This window comes from Esox lucius, chromosome 17 (genome assembly GCF_011004845.1).
Source record: "Esox lucius isolate fEsoLuc1 chromosome 17, fEsoLuc1.pri, whole genome shotgun sequence".
NCBI lineage: Eukaryota > Metazoa > Chordata > Actinopteri > Esociformes > Esocidae > Esox > Esox lucius.
This window is the reverse complement of record NC_047585.1, coordinates 885,547-892,585: the sequence shown is the minus strand read 5'-3', so window position 1 is coordinate 892,585 and position 7,039 is coordinate 885,547.

Sequence of the window (7,039 nt, the reverse complement as noted above, 5' to 3'; positions counted from 1 at the left end):
CTTACAGGCCAAGTGGCATCATTGGTAAAAAACTGTCCAGCGCGAGAGACAAGGGGGTGATAATAACAAAGCCAACTTACCTGTGAATGCTCCCAGGAGACCAAATAGACAGTGTGTAGCATGTCAGCAGGACAACAAAAAAACATTGTTTCAAATGCGGCAGTGATACACATTGGGCAAAAGGGTGTAGAGTAGGGGAGGGACAAAAACTGTTGGGAAACTGCCAGAGGTTGTGACTGGGGGACACGCCATAACCTCAATAACAATGTCCCAAAAAGACCAACACTCAAAGCTAAACCCACCAATAGAGCCTGTAATGAATAAGGTTAAGACTTCAGGTCTGTGGGACACAGGGGCACTAGTATCAGTCATGAGTGAGGCATGGAAGTACCAAAATGTACCTGATGCAAAAATCCATCCAATCAGTGACTTGTTAAATAGTGAGCAATCCCAGACAGGTACCCCATGCCGCGCATCCAGGAGATACTTGATGGTCTGGCTGGGAATGCTTGGTTGAGCGTACTGGACCAGGGCAAAGCGTACTACCAGGGAAACATTAGCGAGGACTCCAGGAAATTCACAGCCTTCACAACCACATGGGGGCTGAACGAATGGAACCGGATTTCATTTGGCCTCACTAATGCACCGACAGCTTTCAAACACAGTATGGAAGAGAGCCTTGAAGGACTCCGAGACAAAATATGTATTCCTTATTTAGACGATGTCTTGGTGTACAGCAAAACATTCTCTCAGCATGTTGAAGATATGAGATCAGTCTTAAGACGTCAACAAGCCTGGGGAATCAAGCTGAGGCTGGATAAATGTGACGTTTTTAAAAAGGAGGTGCTTTATCTTGGAAAAGTGATCTCAGCTGACGGCTACAGGATGGACAATAAAGAGGTAGCTGCAGTACAAGCACTTAAAACAAAATCATCTACCAACATCAGACAACTCCATAAAGTCCTAGGGCTCCTGGGTTACTGTAGGAGTTACATGCAGGATTTTTCCCATCATTGTGCTCCCAAATTGTGCTTCCTGAAGTGTACAAAGAGTTGGTTAACCAAAATCTTCATTGTGAAATGGGTCACCTGGGGGTGGAACGGGTCTTGCACCTGGCTAGCCCTTGGTAGCCTATGGGGATTTCGGCCGGATTTCACTACTTGGACATTTTGGGTCCTAGATTCATTTCTGTAACAGATACAACCTATTATGATGTATCCTGGTAATAACAACCCCTCTGGCTACAATAAAAACACATAAAAACAGACTTCTGGGTCACTATTTATAAAACTCATCTGTTTGAAAGGCAAACATTTTTTTTCTGAAAACATTTCTGCCATTCAGCATCAAGATTTTTTTTTAAAGCATTATGAGGTTTTGTGTCAATGGTATTTCCTCATACTTTCATGCCTTTACTATCAAATTACACTGTAATTGGGTTGAAAATAATGACGTAATTAAATAATAAAAGGTAAAAAATATAGGCACCCCCAAAAAATTTGGTTCTTCTACCTAGAAATAAAACATTATGAAATAAATAAGATTGAATGTATAGCACTTCTTTTTGCATGTAATGACGCAAAACGACCAGCAGGTGGCAGCACTAGATCGCTAGTTACGTTTGGACTTATATATTTCAAAAACTCATGAACACCCCCATACTATGTGGACAAAATATTTATTTTTATATCATATTTATAATACAAACGATGTATTATGGTTCAAAACATCATATATAGTGATGTACACCCTTGTAATCCCTATTCTTGTCTACACATTAGCCTTTCTAAGATGCATGGTCAATGTCGTTGCCTGGTGAAAAGTCCCCATTAGCAACCCAAACAATACACAAACAACCCAAATTATACACGGACAACCCAAATTATACACGGAACGCTTCACGAAAGTGGCTACAAATAATATACCATTGGAATCGGACGATTATGGCGATTCTATTTTTCTGAATATTTATGCACCGCGGATGTCGACTTTGTATGGCTAGACAGATGTTTTATTGGCCTGGGATGCAAAAGGACATTGAGTTTTTTATTTCAAAAGTGTGTAAATGTAACTATCAAAAAAAACCTGCAGTCCATACCCGAGCTCCCAAAGATGGGCATTGCAGACTCGAAAACAACTCCCTACCACCCACAAGGGAACCCTGCGGAAAGATTTAATCGTACATTGTTATCTATGCTGCGGACCTTGGATGAGGAAATTGGAGTGACTACAGTGGGGAGAACAAGTATTTTATACACTGCCGATTTTGCAGGTTTACCCCCTTACAAAGCATGTAGAAGTCTGTAATTTTTATCATAGGTACTCTTCAACTGTGTGTGACGGAATCTAAAACAAAAATCCAGAAAATCACATTGTATGATTTTTAAGTAATTAATTGGCATGACATAAGTATTTGATACATCAGAAAAGCAGAACTTCATATTTGGTACAGAAACCTTTGTTTGCAATTACAGAGATCATACGTTTTCTGTAGTTCTTGACCACACTGCAGCAGGGATTTTGGCCCACTCCTCCATACAGACCTTCTCCAGATCCTTCAGGTTTCGGGGCTGTCGCTGGGCAATACTCCCTCCAAAGATTTTCTATTGGGTTCAGGTCTGGAGACTGGCTAGGCCACTCCAGGACCTTGAGATGTTTCTTACGGAGCCACTCCTTAGTTGCCCTGGCTGTGTGTTTCGGGTCGTTGTCATGCTGGAAGACCCAGCCACGACCCATATTCAGCGCTCTTACTGAGGGAAGGAGGTTGTTGGCCAAGATCTCGTGATACATGGCCCCATCCATCCTCCCTTCAGTACGGTGCAGTCGTCCTGTCCCCTTTGCAGAAAAGCATCCCTAAAGAATGATGTTTCCACATCCATGCTTCACGGTTGTGGTCACGGGTGTTCTTGGGGTTGTACTCATCCTTCTTCTTACTCCAAACATGGCGAGCGGTGTTTAGACCAAAAAGCTATTTTTGTCTCATCACACCACATGACCTTCTCCCATTCCCCCTCTGGATCATCCAGATGGTCATTGGCAAACTTCAGACGGGCCTGGACATGCGCTGGCTTGAGCAGAGTGACCTTGCGTGCGCTGCAGGATTTTAATCCATGATGGCGTAGTGTGTTAATAATGGTTTTCTTTGAGACTGTGGTCCCAGCTCTCTTCAGGTCATTGATCAGGTCCTGCCGTGTAGTTCTGGGCTGATCCCTCACCTTCCTCACGATCATTGATGCCCCATGAGGTGAGATCTTGCATGGAGCCCCAGACCGAGGGAGATTGACCATCATCTTGAACTTCTTCCATTTTCTAATAATTGCGCCAACAGTTGTTGCCTTCTCATCAAGCTGCTTGCCTATTGTCCTGTAGCCCATCCCTGCCTTGTGCAGGTTTACAATTTTATCCCTGATGTCCTTACACAGCTCTCTGGTCTTAGCCATTGTGGAGAGGTTGGAGTCTGAGTGTGTGGACAGGTGTCTTTTATACAGGTAACAACTTCAAACAGGTGCAGTTAATACAGGTAATGACTGGAGAGCAGGAGGGCTTCTTAAAGAAAAACTAACAGGTCTGTGAGAGCCGGAATTCTTACTGGTTGGTAGGTCATCAAATACTTGTCATGCAATAAAATGCAAATTAATTATTTAAAAATCATACAATGTCATTTTCTGGATTTTTGTTTTAGACTCCATCACTCACAGTTGAAGAGTACCTATGATAAAAATTACAGACTTCTAGATGCTTTGTAAGTGCAAAAACCTGCAAAATCGGCAGTGTATAAAATATTTTTTACAGCAAGAGCAAAAACATACTATGATCAAGAGGCAAAGTGCAGTGCCTTCTCCAGGTGACAAGAGTCCTTGTGAGAAATATTTCGGAATGAGGAGGGCCTGGGAAATTGCACTCATATTGGGAAAAACAAATACACATTGTGGTCTCTCAAAAGGGGAAAGAAAGCCCAGTTTATGAAGTCAAGTCTGAAAGTGGCACAGGGAAAGGCAGAATCCTCCATCATAACATGTTAAATCCCTGTGATGCGTTACCACAGCAGGAATCAGCCAAAAAATAATCTGCCTATTCAAAAAGCAAAGAGACACAAGGAGAATAAAACAAAAGATACATCTGAGGACTCGGAGAGCTCAAGTGAGGATGTATACTACTGGGCTAATAGACTGAGGCACCATCACCACCAGCCTGGAGATCAAAATGTTGCACCTCAAAATGCTCCTGAAATAATTCAGCCTGAAACTGTGATTGAAACAGAGGAGGTCAGGGTTGAGACTCCAGCCCCAGTGCTTATGGACAATGACTATTAAAATTGACATTACTAGAGTTGACACCGAAGAGGTGCCACAGACAGTTCCAGCTGCAGACCGTCCTGGCAATGCAATGGGTTAGGGTTAGTCAATGCACTGGCCCCAGGATATGGACAATACTGTATGCCTTGGCCCCCTCCACAGATGTTTGGACCACAGCTGGGTTATCCTCCACTTGTTTCCATGGGATACTACTGAAAGACTGCTTGTAGGTTGAACATGGACTGTTGGAAAAGAATAAAAGAAATTGGACACAGTAGAACTATTTGTGAACTGAGAACTAACTGTCCATTAGGTGTGTCATCCGAGAAAAAGGACTAGCGAAGGGAAAAAAGAAGGGAAAAAGAAAAACACTGCTGTGTTCAGTTAATGACTATGACCCTTGATTGTTAATACTTTGCTGATTAAGACCAAATTTCTGATGGTGCTATGAAGTGGTTATTATTTCAAAAGCTATGTATTGCTTTATGTGTGGCATAAGAGTCCAGATATTTGGTTATTAAGCTTTGGCATTGAAACAGTAAAATGTTTAAGTTTTGTTAGGCAATAAAAATGAGAAGTCTCCGGAGAAGTTATTGAATGAACAGAAATGGTTTTGTGTAGAAGAAAACGCATATAATTACACTATTGTTGCAACTGCTCAGAGGTAAACTAAACTGAAGTTTAAAACATGAATGGAGTCATTTAAGAATAGAATGTGATTATATCACATGGTATGCAATAGTGATATATTATGAGGGTGAAACCAGTTAAATGCACTTTAACTATTTACTTGTTTCTAAGATTTTTTATAGTTCATGTGGTACAAAACAAATTGTGTTAATGTTTATTTTGCAGGGGAGGAATGTAGCACCTGGAAATAGTTAGGCTCCACTAGCTATTACCCCCCCCCTTCATGTTTATCAATAAATCAAATTTATTTATAAAGCCCCTTTTACAACAGCAGTTGTCACAAAGTGCTTTTACAGAAACACCCAGCCTTAAACCCCAAGGAGCAAACAACAGTAGTGTTGAATTTCAGTGGCTAGGAAAAACTCCCTAAGAAGGCCGAATTTTAGGAAGAAACCTAGAGAGGACCCAGGCTCAGAGGGGTGACCAGTCCTCTTCTGGTTGTGAGATATTAAGAGTCCAATTGGAATAATTAATAAATGCATGTGGGCTAAATCCACAGTCTATTTAAATTTAGACTAGGTCAGAATTATGACCAGATGGAAAAGTACAGTCACACCAACGGGCCCCCCAAACCAGGTACTCCGCAGGTGTGGACCAGGACCTCATGTCCTCCTAAAGTTTAAAACGACTGGGAAAATTCTGAAAATGCATTCCTCATATCAACAACAATTTATAGTGGAGAAGGAGAACTTAGTGGGGAAGGACAACTGACCCAGTTCCCTAGCACAATAGTATAGCAGTGTAAGACCTTTGAACTGAGACGGGGGGGGGGGTCCAGCGACACTGTGGCCCTACCTGGGGGAGGCCCTGGACAGGGCCCAACAGGCAGGAAATCAATCCACCCACATTGCCACACCCACCAACCCCAACCACCCTGAATGAGGGCAGAGTATTGCCAGCAGAGTACAGCCCAATTGCATAAGTGCGCAACAGAGAGACAACAACAAGCCAGTGACTCTTCCCCCGAAAGGCATTGGAGGGAGGGCATCCCAGTGGCGACGAGAGCCCACCTGGCAAGACAGCAAGGGTGGACAGTATCAAGCCTACTGGTCACCTTCACGCCCCCGGGCCAGGCTACACCTAATTATAAACCGTGCTGTAGAGATGAGTTTTTAGTAGACACTTGAAAGTTTGCACTGAGTTTGCATTTCTAACCTTAATTGGCAGATCATTCCACAGTAGTGGAGCTCTATGAGAAAAGGCCCTGCCTCCGGCTGTTTGTTTAGAAATTCTAGGTACAATTAAAAGGCCTGCATCTTGTGATCGTAGGTTACGTGTAGATATGTATGGCTGGATCATTTCAGCAAGGTAAGTAGGAGCAAGTCCATGTATTGATTTATAGGTTAACAGTAAAACCTTAAAATCAGCCCTAAACCACAACAGGCAGACAGTGTAAGGACGACATTTTTTTTCCTAGTTAGGATTCTAGCAGCCGTGTGCAGCACTAATTTAAGTTTATTTATTGATTTGTCAGGGTAACTGGAAAGAAGAGCATTGCAGTAAACTTGTCTAGAAGTAACGAAAGCATGGATTAGTTTTTTTTCTGCATCAGTTTTTGATAGAAAGTTTCAGACTTTTGCAATGTTTCGAAGATGAAAATAAGCAACTCTTGAGACATTATTTATATGTTCTTCAAAGGAGAGGTCAGGGTCAAGGGTAATGCCGAGGTTTCTTACAGTTTTTTGTGATACGACCATGCAGCCGTCGAGGTTTACAGTGAGATCTGCTAAAAACGCTCTTCGTTTCTTGGGTCCTAAAACAAGCATTTCTGTTTTATTTGAGTTTAAGAGCAAGAAATTCTCTGTCATCCACTTCCTAATATCTGAAACGCATGCTTCCAAAGTAGCTAATTTTGGGGCTTCTCCATGCTTCATTTAAATATATAACTGTGTGTCATCAGCATTTCGGATTACATCACCCAGAGGCAGCATATACAATGGGTATAGAAAAGAATCACCCCCCTTTAAAATAATAGAATGTTGTTGCTTTGCAGCCTGAAATGAAGACAGACACAGTTTTTTTTAATTTACTCAGTGCAACTTATAACATCAAAG